The sequence below is a fragment of the Leptonotus elevatus genome, chromosome 6 (assembly GCF_054856555.1).
Source record: "Leptonotus elevatus isolate MCC_2025b chromosome 6, RoL_Lele_1.0, whole genome shotgun sequence".
Lineage (NCBI taxonomy): Eukaryota > Metazoa > Chordata > Actinopteri > Syngnathiformes > Syngnathidae > Leptonotus > Leptonotus elevatus.
In genome coordinates, this window is record NC_141244.1 from 20,363,731 (window position 1) to 20,385,622 (window position 21,892).

Consider the following 21,892-nt stretch of genomic DNA (forward strand, 5'->3'; position numbering starts at 1 on the left):
CCTTTCCCTTTCACACGCACACACGCACACACACGCACACACCTGAGTTTAACACTTGATTGCGACACGGAGTTTTTGTTAATTATGTGTTCTGCAACACATTTTTTTTAATATCCAGTATCTGTACGATCCTGGCACCAGTTTGCCCGTATGCCCGGACTGGGCTACAGACCAGTGGTTAAAGACCACTGTTCGAACCCAACAGGCAAAGTGAAGGGAAAGATCTGCAAAAATAAGCAAGTCGCGTTCAGTCGGCGCACATTGCGGGACAAAAGATTTCTGTCCTCACCTTCCACTCTGTCATGTGCTCCACAGAGGAGGAGGGGGGATTGCAGGTACTCGTCCCCATTCATCCCCCCGTCATCCGCACTCAGGGACTCAGGGGGAGTCCCGGCTCTCCCCTGGGGCTCCGACAACTGTGAACCTCCCCAGGTAACCGTTAAGATAACCTCAGGGACCGTGGGAGGAGGTCCAATTTGGGACAAAATTCTCAGTCACATTTTTCAAATTTCATAATCATATTTAACTCATTCACGGCCATTGACGGTTATAGACGTCAAAATTCATTTGAACTATTTTGATAAGTTTTTAAAAAAAAATCCACTTTTGTTAACAAAAGTATGAAAACCTAGATTTTTTTATTGTACATTTTGAACAGATATAAAATTTGTGATTACTAGTGAAATCATGCACTTATTTATGATTACAAATTTGAATCGCCTGACGCCCCTAATTTTTTATTATCTTTTCTATTTAAAAAATTATATTATAAAAAAAAAATATATATATTTAACAAAATATTTAGATTTAAATTTTTAGTAATCTTTTCTTTAATTTTTATTTTTAATCTTTTTTTTTAATCATTAAAATTATTTTTTTTAATTATTTGAATTGTTCTTTTTATTTGTAATCATCTTTTCTTAATTTTTTTATTGTTTTAATTTCCAATAATATTTTCTATTTAAAAAAATAATATATTTTTTATTTGTAATATTTTCTTTAAAAAAAAAAGGAATTTTTAAAAAAATAATATTTTCTTTAAAAAAAAAAGATTATTAAAAAATTAGGGGCGTCCGGCGATTACATTTTTTAATCATAATTAATCAAATGACTTCTCTAGTTAACTCACAATTAATCACAAACTTGATATATGTTCTAAATGTACAACAAAACATTTTTTTCTAGGTTTTCATACTTTTGTTAACAAAAGTGGATTTTATAGAAATAAAGAGAATTTTTGACATCTCTAGCCGTCAATGGCAGTGAATGAGTTAAAGGAGGGTTTCAAAATAGGGTTAGGGAATGAAAGTAGGGTTTCAGCGTATTGCTATGTGTCAAAGTAGGACTACAGTTACGGCTGTAGTATCTTTCTTACAAATACACATAACTATTTGTGTGAGATGAAAAATACAACCTCTATTTGGCATCGCGACAACGAGGCGCTCTAAAGCAGCCTGAACCCCCGGTTGCACATTGAGTTAGACTTTGAAAAAAAAGAAAAGAAAAAATCCACCTCCTTCACTATTTTGCCTCCTTTCCGTAACATGTGCACACTCATGGTCAACAATGAGGCGTTCTAAAGAGGCAAGATACATTTTTAGCATGTCGACAATGCTAGCTAGCTAACTGCATGTTGCGATTAAGGGTCCACCTTTTGTGGTACGTATGTCCCTGCGTACTCCTTTTTTTTCTCAACACAATCAAAATGGCAGTCAATAATTTGCAGATTTATGGTCTTTAACACTTGCATTTTTTCTTTTTCCTCATTTCTTTGTGCAGAAATTTTGGGATGGTCAAGTGGGGGTTGGAGGTACGGGCACACACACAAACCTCCTCATTGTGCGACAACAACAAAGCAAAGCAGGAGAAAAAAGGCTTCTATTTACCTGGAGCACGTCACCGTAAAGAATGAGGGATCAACACCATATTTTTCTTTTTCTTTTTTTTTTACAGCCCCCTCCCTCACCCTCATTTAGCCCTCCTCGCCCCCTCCCCTACCTCGACGGTCACATTGTCGGGAGGACAAAGGCCAGGAGGCGGCGAGCGGGGAAGGTAAAGGAGTCACGGGGGTGAAGACTCACCTGATAAGAACCTGAATGATCCCATTGATGAAGCCAGACTTGCCTCCCAAATTCTTCTTCTTCACACATGCTGGACTTTTACAGACACATTCATCACGGCATGGTTCGATGCTTGTCCATGAAGAGGCCATTTTATTAAGCCAACTTTGTAGCAACTTACTTTTCTGTTCCCAGTATGCAAAACTCCGTTGAGCTGTGTGCTTGCAGCAATGCTAAGCTAAGGTCTATGCTTTCCATGACTTTTGATGGTGCAGTCGCCCCTACCAATATGGCCGCCACATTGACGCTCTTTTTTAGCCTGCTCTAGTCTACTTTAATTCTGTTTATTTATGACAAGAGAGCAGCTGACGGCGGAAACATGTTGATGGTGTTTACTGGCGCTGTGGTGAATTGCAGCCGACTCTGTAACAAACACACGTCGAAAGGTTCCGTACAAAAGGACAATTCAAGCGGACTGGTTGGTTCCAGGTCCATTAAATTGAGGTTCCACTGTAATCGTACGTGGGCTGAAAAGAAAATGCTATAACTCATTTGCTCCCAAAAACATATAAATATGTTCTATTTAAATGTTCTAAGTGTCCCAAAGACGTTTTTATTTTAATTTTTTAATTTTTTTAATGTTAGAGCATACAGAGGGCTTTGATGCAGCCTCTCAACTGCAGAGAACGGTTGAAGAAATGGTAGATATTACAAAAACGTCCAGCAGGTGGCAGCAGAGCAAAAGAGATTAACCAGGGCCATATTGAAAAAAAGCTAATTTACCCACAGTTCTAAACGGATTTGTGAATAATGATGAAACGTATATTCTAATGCTAATTCCTGCAAAAAAGAAACATATAGATATATACTATAGACTCTAATCTTTATTTTGGTGGGTTCCGTGTTTTTACAGCAATAGAACACAATATTCTGTGGGCCTGGCAAAATCCAGTAAAACAAATGGGAGCAAAGTGGGTTGCTTCAGTGAAAATGACTGGTAGTGAATGAGTTAATTTTAAACAGTATATTGAAATACATATTGAATATTTATCAGCATTTTTTGAAGAATTCATTGGGCTTAAAAGAAATTTGAAAAAAAAAATTCCAATGCATTTGAATAGTTGCCAATTATACGCGCATTTTCATTATTCATGGAACCGCCCAGTCACTATCTCCAACGAATAGCAACGGTCCACTGTATTGTGACTTTTAATGTGACTAATGTGACTCATTAATTATATGACTTAACTTTAGTGTAGGGCTGTCACTATCAAATATATTTTTGAAATTGATTATAATATTGATTATTCGATTGATGAATCAGATAATTGAATATTGTCTCAATTTAGCATTCAAGGGTAATTGCGAATTGTTTTCCTTCCCAATCACCGTTTATTAACCCAAATGTTTATTTGTATAACCTATTGTTTAGTGATTAATACAATCACTACGCAATGATGCAATACAAAAGATAATCCGTCAGTCAGCTTTCATAAAAGGACTGAGAACGATTTCTGTTACAGTCTGAAATGAAAGGATTTGGACAATTTTAAGTTAAACACTGGCTCTAAGCGGTTACCCGATTATTGAAATTGCAATCAGCTGATTAATCGGTTAATTTTGATACCTCTTAAAATGTTACTTCATCACTGCATCGTTTGCTTTTTGTAGTAAACGAAAAAAGATGTTGCCTTGCTGTAGGTGTCCCAATACTTTTGCTAGCGTGGTGCGATGCAGGTAGCAAAGGGAAGGGAAAGGGGGGGCTGCGGGGAATGGGAGGGGGGCTTACAGGTTTGGAATTTATATGGCGGTGTTGTATGTTCTGCTGAATTATCCTGAATTAACAGTTTGTTTACTTTAGCTGCGAGGCTGCCGAGTGAAGCGGGTCAATTCGGGCCGTCAGGTGACCCGCTTCTTTGTCATGGAAAGAGGCGGTGGTAGGGGGGGGGGCTGGATGGGACCTGGAGGGGGCGGCCCCAAATGACCGTCAGGAATGTCACCTGAAACAATGACGCCATTCTCCGCCACAGCAGCGTCCATCATCATTAGAGGTCAGCCGCCAGCGCGGGGGGGCGGGGGTCTACGGTCGGGGGCCGCCGACTTTGACTCGTCACCTCGGAGCGGGAGGAAGTACAGTGACAGCAAGTTTGCATGTGCTTCATTGTTAGTACAGTGTTTCCTTGATTTGAACTGAAATGCCATTAACCCCCCCCACCCCTCCTCCACCCCAATTTTTTTTTATCGCTACCGAAAATTAGCAATGAATTCACAATAGAATAAAATAATTAATACAAAAAGTCTAATTGTTATTTTCATGCTCCTTGTGAAGTTTGCCGCCGTTTGCACCTAATTAAAAAATGTGGCCCAAATTGAACAAAATGATTTTTGAATTCATTTCAATGGAGCATTGAAATGAATTGAAAAATCATTAATACGCTCCAACCTCCCCAAAATATTTTTGTTTTAATCTCGAAGAAAAATATCCCTCTACTGTACTCTACTGTATAAAAACATAATAAAAGAGATTTTAAATCAATATACTGGTTTATTAATTATGACATGAATTGCATTGGTGCCAAAAAAATCACACAGGGGTGCACGAACATATGCTATAAATATAGAACAAAACAAAAAGAACGATGAATTTCAACTCAAGGTGTCAGTTTAATCAACAAAATCATATCAGTCTATCTGTATTTTTTCATTTCATTTTCATATCATTCATTTTGTGTTGATTCTTTTTTTGGGATGATTAGGGGCAACACAAGTTTTTTTCTTTTTTCTGTCCCCTTTCATTTCTTTTTCTTTTAAAGAGTGAAATAAAGAATTTGACATTTATTAGGGATGGATGATGCCGGATATCAGTATTGGACCGATACCTGGCCTTATTTCAAGTTATTGGTACTCGTGACAGTGGCTCAGATCTGTATCGGGCACCCTCGTGTTGCCATTTTATGACCAGGAAGTAGAAGTTAGAAATCAGAAGAATTGGCAATTAAATGCAATTTTGAGGGAAAATGCAATATTGGGATATATGGGTATTATAGATATATACGTATTTCTTTAAAATTATCTGTTATTGTTTTTTTAGTGAGGAAGTTTTATGTATCAAAAATACTAGCGGTATCGGTACATGGTATCGGTATTGTTGACTACTGAGGAGCTGAGTACTCGTGCTGGTATCAGTCTGGAAATGGTGGTATTGAACATCCCCAATATATATAATATATTTTTGCATATTTTATTTTTGAAATAAATATGCATCATTATTACTATTATTATTATTGTTATTAGTGGTGGTGGTAGCAGTAGTATGTTTATTTTATATATATTTAATTATATACATTACATGTATTTTATATTATAATGTATATTTTGTTGTTTATATATATGTTTATATATATATATATATATATATATATATATATATATATATATATAAACGCTGCGTGTGAGTGTTACCTGGGCCTGTTATTTGTGCATGCGTGTGCACACGTGTGAATTTGTGTGTGTGTATGTGCAGGTGTCTACAGTTGAAAAGTGTGACTTTTTTAGTGAAACACACAAGAACTAAAATTTGCAAGTAAAATAAGTGACTAAATGATGTTAAAGGGGCACAGAAGAAAGGACCCCCCCCCCCCCCCCAACATCTTCTTTTCCTGTTTGATCACCTTGACGTGGTTACATTCGACGCGATCAATAATAATCAAAGCCACTCCGTTTTTCACGCATTGCCTTTGAACTGCCTCATTTGCATAGCGCAGCAAAACTTTTTCTTCATTTTGGGAAACTCCGCAGCGGTTTTCCAAGCAATTAAACATCAAAATATGTATTTCCATAACAGATCTTTCAAAGTCATTTGAATGCTGGAACTGAAAACATGCAAAACCTAAATAACGAAAGCGCGCGGCGTGAATATTTCACCGCTTTTAAAAGAATGAACTCGGAGCACTTTCCTAAACGATTTGGATCATTTGATCTACTTGACTTCGATTCGGTAAGCAGCTCACGAAAGCGTTGTCCTAAACACGCACGCACATGAACGTGCACTGGGTCAGTATTACACACGCGCGCACGCACGCACGCACGCACGCACGCGGACGTCCAGCAGGACCAGGTAGCCACACATACCAGCGCACGCACGCAGACAGCGAGCAAGCGAGCGAGAGAGTCGGTCCTGCTGGGCGGCGTAGACACAACCCCGCTGAGGCTCTGCTCACTCACAATCACGCGTCAGCAGGGAGGACACAGCGCTAATCCCTGTTAGCATAACAATGCTACAGCGGCGCACCTCAACACGCACACACGCACTTTAAACCTGTAATTGCTCATAGAAGACACACACACGCACACACACACACAAAATGGCTCACCATTAGACGTTACCATGGTTACGGCGATGCGGTAGCAGCCGAGTTGTTTGCACTTGTGTTTACGTTTTAAAAAGCTCTCTCATAAGACGCCAGCAGACGGGAAGCTTTCATCTTAACCTGTCCCGTCGCACCCACCGCCCCGGTTCAGTGTGTGCGTGATATTATTTATGGCGGGTGTCGGTGAGTGCAGCACTTACATATCTTCGGAGTCAGACTGGAGGCTCCAGAGGAGGAGGAGGAGGAGGAGGAGGAAGGAGGAAGGTGAGCAGTGCATGTCATCATTTACTTACCACTAAGTACGCAATTTGTCCCTCATGAGCAACATGAACATCATTTGACCTTTGATTTAAATGGCCTTCGCACATTTCGTCAATCTGAGAATCTACGCACAACGATAAAAAAAAAAACGATTTGTGGTAAGGATTTCGTTTTTTTTTTTTTTTTTAAAGGATTTATCGTAAATATTGAACAGGTTTAACAATGATGTTTTCCGAGCAAATTGGGGGGAGGAAAAGGATTCTTAACATACCGAACACCGCAGGATAATCATACAGGATCAACGTCACTGACGTCTCGTCATTGGATCGTCAATGACTTTGATCGTAAAGGGGCGAATCGGACGAAAAATCGGCACGATTTTCAGCATTCACAGAGTTTATTGTAAATACAGAACAGGTGTACTATTTACGATGGTTGGCCTGCCTGTTGTAAAAATTGCTCAACACACCGCACACCACGTGATAATCAGCCGCACATCTGATTATTGGGCCTTAGCTGACGTGGCTGCTAAGGGAAGTAAAACAGCTAAAATGTGTCCGATCGTCACTATGCTTAGTTCACAAGCTCACACAAATGTTCCAGTAGCTAGTTAGCATTTTTAGCATGTGTTGTTGGCACGTAATGTGCAAAAGTTTTTGGCCACCTGTAAATAAATGTTTCATAGGATGCTACGGAAGATAAAGATGCAAACACTGTTTATGTGTGTGTGTGTGTGTGTGTGTGCATGAGTGTGTGTGTACTGACAGTAATCAGATTACTTTAATCTGATTACAAGTGTAATCAGTCAAGGAGTTCCGCCCAAAAGTTGGCAGACGGGCAGGGTGACCTATACGCAAGGGCAGCGAGTTATTCAGCGGAAGGGGGGGAGTGTTTGTGTAAATGTCTCGGTACCTTAAGTCAGATTGTTTTGCATCGTCTCATATGGTCGAATTGTCTTGAATGGTTTTAGATTGTCTTGTATCGTCTTTTTTTTATTATCGTTTATTGTCTTGTAGTGCTACATCCTGTCTTTTTTTTGATATTGCTGTGTCATAACAAGCAATTTGGAGTTATCTGAAATTAAAATGCAGATTTCGCGTAGTTGGCAGGATTCGAACCTGCGCGGGGAGACCCCAATGGATTTCTAATCCATCGCCTTAAACCGCTCGGCCACAACAACAACAACACGTTTGCAGTTCGCTCCCATGCTTACAAGCCTGTGCGCACGCCTGCTGCAAAGTTCGGACCCGTCACGCTTTCTTGCCTGCTGACAGCGTGACGAGCCGCTAGCGAGCTAACTTTCTCCTTGAGATACACACACACAGCTGGCTTTACATGTCTAGTGGGGACATCTCATTGACATAATGCGTTTCCTAGACCCTTACCTTAACCCCAACACTCCAAAATGATTGCCTACCCCAATTCCTTACCCTAACCTCAACCATAACCCAATTCAAACCTAAACTCTAAAACCAAGTTTTGACCCTCAAAAAGAAGTTTGGACTCATGAGGACCACCAAAATGTCCCCATAAGGACACGTGGTCCCCACAATGATAGTAAAAACATAGAAAATGGTCCCCATGATGTGATATAAACCCACGCACCCGCACACACACAAACACCTGCTCTCAAGCGTCACCCCTGTCAAGGCCAAACCAGCAGTAAATCTGCAGACACGACACACACACACACAGATACACACACGCTGTGTGTGTGTGTGTGTGTGTTTGTTTGTTATCCCACATGCTCTTTGCCAGCAACTATGTTGCTTCATCTTTTTCAATAACTGCATATCTTTATACGTACTCTTTATTGTCTTGTATGATCTTTATCATTTTGTTACTGTTTGATATGATCTTGTATCGACTTTTGTCAGCCATATTGGGCTTGTATCAAGTCGATGCTGCTATTTATTGTATCGTTGCTTTTTAAATCAGCTTGTTGCTGCTGTTGTAGTTTGTCCGGTATCGTCTTAACGCAACAACGCTACGAATGGACTCGTCTCGAATCATCGACTTAGTGGTGCTGTATATCATCTCTTATCATCTTGCAATGCCCGGTATCAACCTTTATCAGATTGATATTGATTTATCTCAGCTTGTATCAACTTTTTGTTTTCGTGCTAAATAAGTATCCCGTTGGCTCATTTGCAGCACCAGGTGGCCGTTAGTGGTAGCGCTCTAGAAAAAAAGCATTCGACTTCCTACAATTTTGTCCAGTCTGGAGAAAATCCCCACCTGAATGTCTTTTGTCTGCTGTTGTCTTGTAACACCTATTGCATCATCTTGGCGGCTTGTATCATCCTGTATCGTCGCATATTGACCAGTATCAACTTTCTCTGCTTGAGAGAAAATGAAGCGTTTCGTTTTCACATTTCACTTTCTTCAACTCGAAGCCTTCCAAACCGACTTCCAAACAGCGTGTGAAGCATCTCCAAGCTTTTCATGTGTCTGTTAACTCGCTGGGTGGGCCGACAGTGGCGTCGGGGTCCAAACACGCTTTGATTGACAGCTCACACTGATTAGTCTCTTCCTCTGCGGGTTTTGTCTGAAGCTTCCACTTTTATTTCCAACATGTGACCCGTTCACCATTTTGTTGTCCATTCCGGGTTGGCTGACTGGAAACAACAACGGCGGCAACAGTTGCTGCGGGACAAACGCCGTGACTGTCGTGCCGCGCGCACACACACATGGCCGGGTGGGCCGACAGAAACACAGAGGGTCACATGACACACTCATCATGACCCAATCGCGCTTTATTGCCAAGAATGCGTGTGAACAATCAACGTGACCAAGAAAGTGGAGTCTAGACCTCCACCAAGGAAAAGTAGCTGTTGTTGTAGTTGTTGTTTTGTTTCTCGCCATGTCGGTGGCTCTCACACGGAATTGTCTTATTGGCTTGTATCGTCTTGTATTGACTCGTATCGACTTGCAGTTGCCATGTATCGCCTTTTTTCCGTCATGTATCGGCTTGAGGCTGCAATATTTAAAAATTGATGGCGCTGCGTATGTCTTGTATCATTTTATATTGTCTTGTATCATCTTTGTGGTGCGTGATATCAACCTGTATCATATTGTATCATCTTGTATCATCCTCTTTATGGTGAAGGGTATATACTTGTATCATCTTGAATCGTCTTGTTTCATCTTTATGGTGCAGGATATTGACTTGTATCATCTTGTATCATCTCGTATCATCTTATTGGTGCAGTGCATCTACTTGCATTATTTTTTTAAATCATTTTTATGTTGCAGGGCATGAACCTGTATCGTCTTGTATCATCTTGTATCATCTTTATGGTGCAGTATATTACCTTGGATCATCTAGTATCATATCGTATCATCATATTTTGTAGCATTTTTATGTTACAAAGCATGAACCTGTATCATCTAGTATTGTCATGTATCATCTTTACGGTGCAACATATCAACTTGTATCGTCTTATGTCATTTCTATGGTGCAACTTGTATAATTGTTATGGTACAGGTATCTATTCGTGTCATTTTGAAAAATCATCTTTAATGTGTAGGATATCAACCTGTATCATCTTTATGGTGCAGGGTATCAACCTGTCCTGTATAATTTTTTATTGTCTTGTATCATCTTTATGGCGCATGATATTGACTTGTATCAACCTGTATCATCTTTATGGTTTAGGATATCGTCTCATATTTTCTTGATGATGACCAAAATCTAAAGGGGCTGAATTTTGTTTCCTAACCATTGAACAAAGCACCAACTTTTTGTTTCATCCTTTCTTTGGCTCCCACGTGTAGATCTCAACTATTTTTGTATCCGACCTCTATTACTTTTCCCCTTTTGCATATTTAAATAGTCTGCTAAAAAGTGACTCCTTTGTGCATAAATATTTGTATACTCGCTCCATCCGAAGTAAACTCGCCGCTTCCTTAATAAACTGACCTTTGAGTGTGCTTTTATTTTGCTGGGAGATCCGTGGGAGGTTTATTGTGAAAGCCTCCGTGAACGAACGTTAAATATTTAGATGGTGACGGTCGTCGTCGCTCTCTCCACTTTTCCTGCACGCCGCCGCCGCCGCCTCAAAGAGCCTCAAAGGCTCTTAAAGGGCCGGCGTGTAAATCTTCCGACGGCCTCCTAATGGCCGACAACTGTGCCCGGGATCACACAACCCGCATTCTCCGCATTGTGGAGATGTTAAAGGTATAAACACACGCACACACACACCAACACACACTCAAGCGTCTCCTCATCTTGCCGTTCCACCTGGACTCATCTGCTTTCGGGAGCTGAAACACACACCCCTGTGTTAAAATAACCACTGCTGTGTTATCATATGTGCGTCGTGTGTGATGTCTGAGGCCCAGACACCGCGCGCGCACGCGCACGCACGCACGCACACACTCCTTGTAATCCCACACACAGTCTGAAGCCGCAGCCTGAATAAGCAGAGCGGCAGCAGGCTCACCGTTCGCAATGTCAGCGGGTCAAATACAGCAACCGCGCACACGCATGCAGCCATCTGAATCCAGCAGCATTGTCTGACAAGATGCCAGCAGCTGAAGAAGAAGAAGAAGAAGAAGACAATCCAGGAAGGAGTGAAAGGGGAGATGCTGCTTCTTTGAGGTTAGGAAATGGAGGCAAATGTGCGTGCGTTTAAATGATTGGAAATCGGCATTTGTGTTATAGTATTAATTAGAGATAGACTGATATGACTTTTTCAGGGCCGTTTTAGATTTTTTTGTATTGATAAACATTCCAATTGCTTAACACACACGAAGCATCAACACACACAAAAACACACGGGGCTGGACTGGCCATCTGGCACACGGGAAGATGCCCGGTGGGCCGCGGTGTCTTTTGGGACACTATTCAATTATTATTTTTGCTCCATTTTACCCAGAGAGATATATAATATAGAAAGCAAACTGAACCAATAAACATGTGCGGTAGCCAAGGGTGGTCAGGAATTGGGCTGGGCTGGCGGACCCGAGTCAAAATGCCAGGGCCGATTATTTGGGCCTGTCCAGGCCTGCAAACACAGGAATGCTTGTTTGTCTTTATGTGAAAAGGCCTGGCCACCAATTTAGGGGTGTTTCGCCAAAAGGCCACTTTTAGCCAATCAGAACACAGGATGAACATTATTGAGCATCAATAGGATTGGATGCTGCTTGTTTATGAGGTTTAAATATTGACCGCATGTTAATTGTAACACTTCAACACACACACACACACACACACACACACAATGCCACGTGAAGAGACACACACTCACATACACACACATGCACATCAACGTACACACCCTTGTCATCTTTTCAGTCTGTTACCAGGACGATGATGCTGATACTCTCTCCCTCTCTGGGTCACAGATAAAAGGCTTCAGGTAACCTAAGGAACTAAAGACACACACACGCACGCACACACACAACGTTCCCGTTAAAGAGTATCTTTGTCACGACACTGACGGGTATCTCATGTGAAATCACTGAGTGAAGACATGTTACACTTTGAAGTCGTGCACACACACTCACACACACACACATGGACAATAGAATTAGCATAAACAGCACATAATAAAAGATTCATTTAAAAGTTAGCGTAGACGCCAAATAAAAGTTTGTGAGATGTGAACAGAGAAAATGCAGAATGGGTTGATATTGTGTGCGTGGGTGCGTGTTTATGTGTTTATGTGTGCGTCTGCCGATGAAGAAAGTGCGTCAGTGTCAAGAGCGCGAAAGGAGAAGTGTGTGTGAGTGTTTTTGTGTGTCAGTGTAACTCAGTCGTCGCCATGGAAACCGGAGAGTTAAAAAAACTCCCAAATGTAAAAATGATTGTTGCAATGATGCAAATAATGAAGTTGAAAAATGGTAAATGTTATGCGATGACTCGGTTGGTCAAATTTTGCCTTTTCATAGCAACGTCACTGACAATGAGCAATACTTTGTTGTTGTTTTGTTTTTTTACTCATTTACTGCCATTGACGGCTAACGATGTAAATAATTCATTTGAACTATTTCTATTAGTTTAGCATTTTTTCCCACTTTTGTTAACAAGAGTATGAAAACCTAGAAAAAAATATTGTACATTTAGAACAGATGTAAAATTTGTGATTAATTGTGAGTTAACTAGTGAAATCATGCGATTAATTACGAAAAAAATTACGCCCCTAATTTTTAATAATCTTTTCTTTTTTTTAAGAAAAAGCAAAAAAGACAAGATTATGAAAAATTAGGGGCGTCAGGCGATTAATTATAATCAATCGCTTGACTTCACTCGTATATAATATATATATATATATATATATATATATATATAAATATTTTCTAGGGTTTCATACTCTTGTTAACAAAAATGGGAAAAAATGTTAAACTAATAGAAATAGTTTTTTTTTTATTGACGTCTATAGCGTCAAGGGCAGTGAATGAGTTAATTGTACAATCTAATAACATTTCATTTACTTTACTATCACCTACCTTATCAAGTCGTTGAGTTGTTGTTTTTTAAAGCAAAATGTTAAGTTTTATGATAAATTACTTGGCTTTACTTTATATTTTGCCATTTACTTTCTTTCGCTTTGTACTTTTTACTTACGTTTGCTCTATACGCTTTGCTTTAATCTATGAAAATGTTTTTCACTTTTCACTTTACGTTTGACTTAAAAATTGTATTTACGATTGCATTTTATTTTTTTTACTTTTACTTTATTTTACATTTTTGGGAAAGTTTTTTTACTTTTACTTTTTTACTGCATTGTACTTTACATTCAAACCTTTTATTTGTGTTTACGTTATTTATTTATTTTTAATTGTACTTCACGTTTTCTATATATACAAAGTATTCACATGACGTCAGCGCCCCCCACCAATCGGCCCAGCAGGCAAACGACCAGCAATACAACGCAAGCAAATGCTGAGTAGCGCTCGTGTTGCTTACTACAAGTTACTTTCATTCATTTATTTGTTCATTCATTCCGGATTTCCACAAACCGCTTCACAATGGTGCACACGTGTGACGTTCACGGGTGAAAAATTGGTCCAACAAAGATGTGAAATGAAACTTCTAGATAGTATTCGCATGCCGTCATTTGTCCCTTATTGTGTGTCGTACCATGGAACGTCGAATGGGAACGGACAAAGAAGTGTGGGGGATTACAAAGATACATCGAAAGGATTTCCAACCGACAAAGTCTACCAAAGTGCGTTATGACCATTTTGTTTAAGGTAAGTGTCATTGTAAGATGGTAAAAATGCTTTTACCATAATGCGATCGTGATATATGCGAGTCGCTAGCCGTGGCTAGCTCTGGCTAAAAATAGATCTGCTCAAGATGTTTGATTTTGAGATCTCTCCAAATACCCTCCTTAAGGTTTCTTATTTTCCTTTCCCAGCAGCCCAAAAGTAGAAATTGTTGTTAAAGTGTACGAAAATAAGTGATGAATCAACAATGTTGTTGTTGTTTTTGTTGTAACATGCTAGCGCTAGTAGCTAGCGCGGTTGGGGAACTCGCTAACTTAGTTTAAAAACAACCCGAGATTCTTCACCTCAAATGACAAATGCACGTCGCAACCAATAAGAGCCGAAAGAACAGAAGATGCAAAAATGTCCGTGTTTTGGCAGCCATCCTACCTCCGAGCATACGTTGCCATGTCGTCCGGCAAATGTTTATAATCCAATCGATTCCACTAATCAAACGTTTCAACGTGTACCGCTGCGAAGAGTGTTGCGCTAAATCTTCCGCATAATGACACAAGTAATGTTGGAGGAAGCTGGGGGTGACGTTCGTCAATAACAAAAGAACATTCGGCGTAAACACAATAGAAGTTCACTATTAAACAACAGTAGACCATTGATCGAAATGATGGTCATCTCAACAAAGCGATGATGTGACATAAAGTTGCTTTTATCGTAATTAGACAGCTTTTATATGAGTGACGTAATTGTTTGGGACATTTCTCATGAAATGTCTCCATCCTACCTAAAGTTTTATAAATGTTGTAAACATTTTAAATCTTAATGTGACTTTGTTGAGATGACTTTGGAAAAGTGAAAGACTCAAAGGATTTCTTTTGAAGTTGTTTTTTTTTGTCATCTCAAAGTCTATTCATAACTTTCTTTTATTGACTCGACCGTTTTGCTCCAATTATCCCACTTCCTCCTCCTCCTCGTCCTCGTGTCGCCACACTGACGTTGAGTGTGTGTGAGCTGATGCGTTTATTGGCGCCCCAAAATGTCACACTTTGTTTTCCATGCTGAGTCAGCATTTAGACGCACAACACACATACATGTTTGTGTACTCTACCCCAAGTCATTGTCAACAACATCCCTCCTCTCTGCCATATATTATACAGATCATACATACATTTATACATAGTACACTGTATATACGTACAGTATGTGTGTGCGTGGGGGGGATTTGGGGGTCCTGTATGATGTGGCGAGCGTTTCCGGTAAAATGCGTAGGAGGACAAATGAGAGGGCGTGTAGTAATCGGAAGTCAGAGGTCCTTTTCTCTTTCATTTACACACTCCTTTCGTTGACTTCACATATGTTCACGCACGCACATGTGCACGCACGCACACGCGTCGCTCAGCTTCACACTCAAAGTGAATGACGGAAAGGTGAGAGAAGATACGTTAGAAATGAAGCTAAAGATGTAAAGAAAGACGTGAAGTTAAGAATAAAGGCGCAAGTTGAATAAAATGCAGTGAAGTGAAAAATTTACTCATTCATTGCCATTGACGGCTTTAGACGTCAAAAATCATTTTGAACTATTTCTGAACTATATTTTTCCACTTTAGGGAAAAAAGTATTGGACATTTAGACCAGATATAAAATGTGTGATTAATCGTGAGTTAACTATTGAAGTCATGCGATTAATTACAATTAAAACTTTGAATCGTCTGACGACCTAATTTTTAATAATCTTTTCTTTTTTTGAAAAAAGATCATTTAAAAAAAAAAAGAAACAATTAAAAGTTTTAATTGTAATTAATAGCATGACTTCAATAGTTAACTCACGAGTAATCAAAAACATTAAAATTAACTATTTCTATTAGTTTAGCATTTTTTCCCACTTTTGTTAACAAGAGTATGAAAACCTAGAAAAAAATTATTGTATATTTAGTACAGATATATAAAATTTGTGATTAATTGTGAGTTAACTAGTGAAATCATGCGATTAATTACGGAAAAAATTACGGCCCTAATTTTTAATAAGCTTTTCTTTTTTGCTTAAAAAAAAAATTCAGTCAGGTTATTAAATATTTTAATTATAATTAATCGCCTGACTTCACTAGTTAACTCATGATTAATCACACATTTTATATCTGTTTTAAATGTACAATAAAAACTTTTTTCTAGGTTTTCATACTCTTGTTAACAAAAGTGGGAAAAAAATGTTAAACTAATAGAAATAGTTTAAATGAATTTTTCACGTCTATAGCCGTCAATGGCAGTGAATGAGTTAAGTAAAATATACAGTAAGTTTTCAAGTAAAGTGAAATGTATAGGAGAGTACACTTAAAAGATTAAAGTAAGTAAGGTTGAATATTAAGTAAGAACAAATTCAAATAAAAAGAAAAGTAATCGGTAAAGTAGTAGGATTGTAAATGGTGAAGTACAACATCAATGAAGTAAAAGAGTAGTAAAGTCCTTGTCAAAATTTGCATCATAAAAAAAGAAGCAATGTGACAAAAACAAGTCAAAGTGTCATTTATAGCACACTTATTTAATATCATCATTATTGAACGATAATTTATCATAAAACACAAACACAAAACATCCATTCTCACAGAAGTTTGTTGTCTTTTTTTTCTCTCTCTCAGAAGTTTTGTTGTCTTCTTGAGTGTGGCTAATCGACTGGCAGACAGACCACACACGCGCACGCGCACGCACACGCACACGCGACTTCCTTCCTGCCCGTCTGACTGAATTAGCAAAAACCTTCACTTTCAACACACTTTCACTTCATCTTCCTGCAGACGGCAAACAAACACAACACGAAAGAACGCGAAAAAACGTCATTGCGTTCACAGCAACAAAAATCATCCGTCCATTTCCTATCATTCAACAGTGAAAGTGCAGCTGATGATCTCCAAATCAAGTTTAGATGGAATTAAAAATAGACAACTATTTTTAACAAGGTCAGCAAAAGCCTACTAGAACAACTGAACTCTGTTTGCGTTAATCAGCGGCACTTTAAATGGTGGCAGGTGTGTAACCTGAGTTTCAATGTGAGTGGTTAATTTCGAACAGAGACAATCAGGTTGTAAGAGGGTGTGCACACTTGTGCAACTTCATTATCTCAGTTGTTTATCTTTATTTTCCCTCTCAAAACATTTGTAAAAAAAAAATCTATGGTGTTGTTCTAAGAGTCACATTGGTGGAAACGTTTTGAAATGATTGATCACAAAACCATTTCAACAAGGGTGTGTAAACTTTTTATAAAAGACTGTCTTTTTACCATGTCATAAATTTGGAAAACTGCATTTTAATTGCGCACATCTGCGGAAGAATACTTAGAAATTATTCAAAATGAAACCCGGCCTCCTTGGCTTATATAATAAGAAAACGAAAACGATGAGAAACGAGAAGCCGCTGGACAGACGTGACAAAACTCGGGTGAAAAGTGAAGAATTAACGAGAAGTTTCAACGAGCTGATGAGGAAGTGATTGACAAACACTGTGAAAAGTGAAACGTGTCGAAAGCGTGTGAAGACACAGCGAAGTGTGCGAGTGTGTGTGTGGGTGTGTGTGTGTGTGTGTGCGTGCAAGTAAATCTATTTGTAAAATGTTGCAACAAGTAAAACAAAACAAAAACAAGAAATGCAAGTGTATTTATTTACATTTTTGTGCATTCATGTATTATACTATAAGAGAGAGAGAGAGAGAGAGAGAGAGAGAGAGAGAGAGAGAGAGAGAGAGAGAGAGAGAGAGAGAGAGAGAGAGAGAGAGAGAGAGAGAGAGAGAGAGAGAGAGGAAATAAGAATCAATCAAAACAATAAAAAAAAAACACAAACCAATGGAAACACTAATTAAAAAGTTGATAGTTACTTTTAAATCTAGTTTTAAAAAAAGCAAAAACTTTGTCATGAACCAAAAAAACAAGAATAATAAAAAAGTCAAGGTCCAAGTGGGAAAAAAAAGGCACTCAAAAACCCCAACAAGAGCCAATCAAATACAAGTTTTTAAAGCTAAATGAGGAGTTTTTAAAAACTGTTCAGCAAGGAAACAAAAACAGTCAAGAAGCAGTACATTAAAATAAAACATTTTAAAAAATCAAGATTTGAAAATGTTTGAAAATTGCAATAAAATTTTTTTTTTAAAAGGAAAAATAAAATAATCATACCATATCAAGAACCAATAAATAAATAATATATAAATAAATAAATACAAAAATAACCAATCTAGACCACATCTAGAACCAATCAAAAACAAGTGGGGGTGCAGCCAAAGCTAGTAACAAACAAATAAGAAAATAGTCAGAACACATTTCAAGAATAATTTTTTTTTAACTGCCAAAAATAATAATAAAGAGAAAAAATGTCAACAACCATGTCAAGAACACAGTTAACAACAATTTTCAAAAAAAAAAAAAAACGTTTTTAGAAAATCAAGAACCAACACATTAAAAAAAAGAACAAGTAAAAATAAAGATAAATAAAGATAACACATCAACAACCAGTAAATATCAAGTTGAAGTTTGTTGTTTTCCCCCCCACCCTTTTTTTTGAGGGGGGGGGGGGGCGCGTTAACACAGACACGTCTTACGAAAACGCCGCGAGCGTCGTCGGGAAGTGGACCCGCATGCCGCCTTTTGCGTGCGAACAAGGAGGAAGTGCTTTTGGGGGGTGACGTTATTTGTCCCACAGACAAACTGAAATAACCTTCAGTTTGTATTTTTGACGTTTTCTCTCCAGCCCAAAAAGCAGAAGTGTGCGGCAAAAGATTTTGGTGAGTCACTCTGGTATGTCGCTCTTCTTTTTGTTGTTGTTGTTGTCAACGAGTTTATCTGATCTGAATTTTGGTGAGCGCTGCGGGAAAGGCAACAATAGACCTGCTAGCATTCACACCTATGGACTGAAGCTAACATGCTAACATGTGTTTGGAAAGTGGGTGGAAAAAACCCCACATTTGAGAAGCCTTGAGTCTAGATTTGAACCACAAACATCCGAACTGTGAGGCAGACGTGCTAAACATTAACATACTGTGCTAGCGCTACGCTAAACAGCATATGCTGCGTTTTTAATCCTCAAATTATGAGTCACTGGTGCACCTCAAGCCTCGCTAACCGCTAATTGAGCTAAACGCTAATGTCATAATCCCCCCGTGGTGAGTCACTGCGCTACGTTAGCTTTGGCTAATCTGTGACAAACAAATTGGGCTGCTGTGTGTGTGTGTGTGTGGGGGGGGGGTGCGTGTGTGCGTGTGCGTGTGTGTGTGTGCTGACGTCCGTAATTGTGTGTGTGTTTGCATTTGGGTGGATTGCGAAATAATCATGGCAGATTAGCGACGCACTTTGGGTTGGCGTGACTCATGGGAGTCATTTTCAGAGTTAATCTGCGTACGCAACGCTTGTCAGCGGCGACATGATGAAACAGAGCAGGACTTTCCCAGGATGCATTTGGACTTAAACCAGTTATCTTTTAAGGGAACTTCGGTTGCTAAGCTAGTTAGCGACACATTTGGAAATATGAAGCTTTTAACTGTCGTTCTATGCCAAGGCTCGACTGTAAACAAACACTTATTTTGAGTGATCATTTTCGCCTCGCTCATGTTTTGGAAATCACATCGGGTGCAAGTAGACTACATCGCACATGCCGGACACGGGTGAGCCGCTGCGTTGCACCGCCGCCCCCCTCTCACACACCAACTCCTGCCCTCCCACACTGTTGCGGTGGGCACACTTAAGGCTTAGCAGCACTTTGAAGGCCGCCATTGATGTCAAATGGCTGCCAGACAACATGAGGAGGAGAAGACGCCTGATGGACGACACGAAGTAGATGGCCGCTGGATGTGCGCGCGCGCGCGCGTGTGTGTGTGTGTGCGGGTTTATATCACATCATGGGGACCATTTTCTGGATTTTTTGTATCATTGTGGGGACCAGGTGTCCTGGTGGGGACATTTTGCTGGTCCCCATGAGTCCAAACCCCTTTTGGAGGGTCAAAACTTGGTTTTAGAGTTTAGGTTTGGATTGGGTTTTGGTTGGGGTTAGGGTAAGGGTCTAGGAAATGAATTCTGTCAATGAGATGTCCCTACTACAAATGTAAACCCAACATGTGTGTGTGTGTGTGTGTGTGTGTGTGTGTGTGTGTGTGTGTGTGTGTGTGTGTGTGTGTGTGTGTGTGTGTGTGTGTGTGTGTGTGTGTGTGTGTGTGTGTGTGTGTGCGTGCGTGGGTGTGTGTGTGTGGTTGTGTGTACTTGTACATACTACATTGTAAGGACCAAAATACGTCTTTAACCAACAGATTGAGGACATTTTTGTGACGTGAGGACATTTTGGCCGGTCCTCACAACTCAAGACCTCTTTTTGAGGTTCAAGACTTGGTTTTAGAGTTTAGGTTTGAATTGGGTTATGGTTGAGGTTAGGGTAAGAAATGGGGGTAGGCAATCATTTTTGGTGGTTGGGGTTAGGGGAAGGGGCTAGGAAAAGTATTCTGTCTATGGATGTCCTCACAAGTATATAAGTACAAGTGTGTGTGTGTGCGTGCGTGCGTGTGTGTGTGACTTACATGTAGCCCAACAGGGGTCCTCACTTTGGGCAACTGATGTGTGGGCAGTTTGTTCCTCACAGGCCCGGAAGAAGTCGGAAGGAGGGGTGGGCAGGACAGCCCACCCCCTTCCCCCCCTTCCCCCCCTTCCCCCCCCCCTTCCCCCCCTTCCCCTCCAACACACTTCTCACCACCTTTACCCACCCTCACACCAACGAAGGATGACAAGGGGACTGCGGGACCACCCAGAGAGACAAACGTGTGCTAAATTGGAGGCTTCTGATGTCAGATGAAAAAGCGTGTTGATTTTGACATGACAGGGAATCGTCATGTTGTGTGAGGGAATGTTCTTTTGTGTCGGCCAGCACGGCGGCCTAGTGGTGAGCACGTCAGCGCCACAGTTCTGAGGTCCGCGTACCAAAAACATGCATGTTTGGCGTCGACTACCTCATTTACTATTAAACTTCTTCCACATTAGTGACTCAAGGGGGCGTGGCAAGACGTCATGTGACCGACTTCAAAACTACACTCTTCTATCTTGTTAGGATTTTCCGGACGGGGGTCTCGAACACAGAACCCGGGGGCTGGGCACACGGGCGGCAGGGAAAATTGATCGGAGCTGGAAAGAATCAGCGTAACCCAAATTAGAGAGCAAGAGCGGAACCAAACGCTTGTTTCATGACAGACGGAGACAGACAGAGACCACACTCATGTCATGTGACCATCACTCACATCAGTCAAGAAAACCACACACACACACAAGAAAGCTCGCATCACTATTTATTATTGTTGATAGAATGTGACACACAAATAACAGATGTCATGTTCATCAAACATCAATAGGACTTTTAGTAAGTAGCGCAAAAAAAAAAAGTCAGTATTTACTATATCTAATAATATAACCAAAATGTAAATAATTTAAATAAAATACATCATACTCACTAGAAATGCTGACGAATAAATGTGCAAACAGTTCGAAACAGCTCTGACCAACCAATCAGAGGACAGAAAACTGATGACATCACCGAGGGCCATTTTTATTCTGATTAGTCCCATTGCTAAAATAGTTGAAGTTACATAGGCCAGCACTACTGATTCTGAAGGCCATGGGCAGATTAGATTGGCATGGCAACACATCAAGGCTGCAATCTGATTGGACAAAAAAAAAATGCCATCATCCACATGTACTGGAAGCAGTGCAGCCAAATGACACACAATAAAACGAAGGCAATAAAGTTTTGGGAGTTGATTACTGAGGCGATATTTTTGAGTCAGCGCCGCAGACGGACAGATGGACATGCGGAAGTATCGGTGCGGACGCGTTCCGGGGACTTTCCGCCGCTCGCACCCCTCCCCAAATAAGGGCAGCAGTCAGATGAGTCAGCAGGTTGCGGTTGTTGAGACAGCCCCACGTGAAAGCAACAAACACAGCAAACTTCTTAAGGAAGTCAACTTTAAACATTTCTTGACAATAATATCTTATATGTGACCTCGCTAGTCTAAACATGACAT

The 21,892-nt window shown here is 40.0% G+C and overlaps 1 protein-coding gene and 1 non-coding gene across 2 annotated transcripts in view; one reads left to right on the forward strand and one right to left on the reverse strand.

Annotated features, from left to right (window-relative positions):
• The window catches only part of atg5 (ATG5 autophagy related 5 homolog (S. cerevisiae)), a 79,330-nt gene extending 78,912 nt beyond the window's left edge, over window positions 1-418 (forward strand). The window contains exon 9 of the transcript XR_015095394.1: window positions 316-418. The gene's annotated coding sequence lies outside the window, so the exon portion shown is untranslated. The remainder of the gene's footprint in view (window positions 1-315) is intronic.
• Window positions 419-7,788: 7,370 nt separating this feature from the next.
• Window positions 7,789-7,871, reverse strand: trnas-aga (transfer RNA serine (anticodon AGA)). Its single transcript has one exon. It is a non-coding gene; the product is annotated as a tRNA-Ser (tRNA).
• Window positions 7,872-21,892: the final 14,021 nt, after the last annotated feature.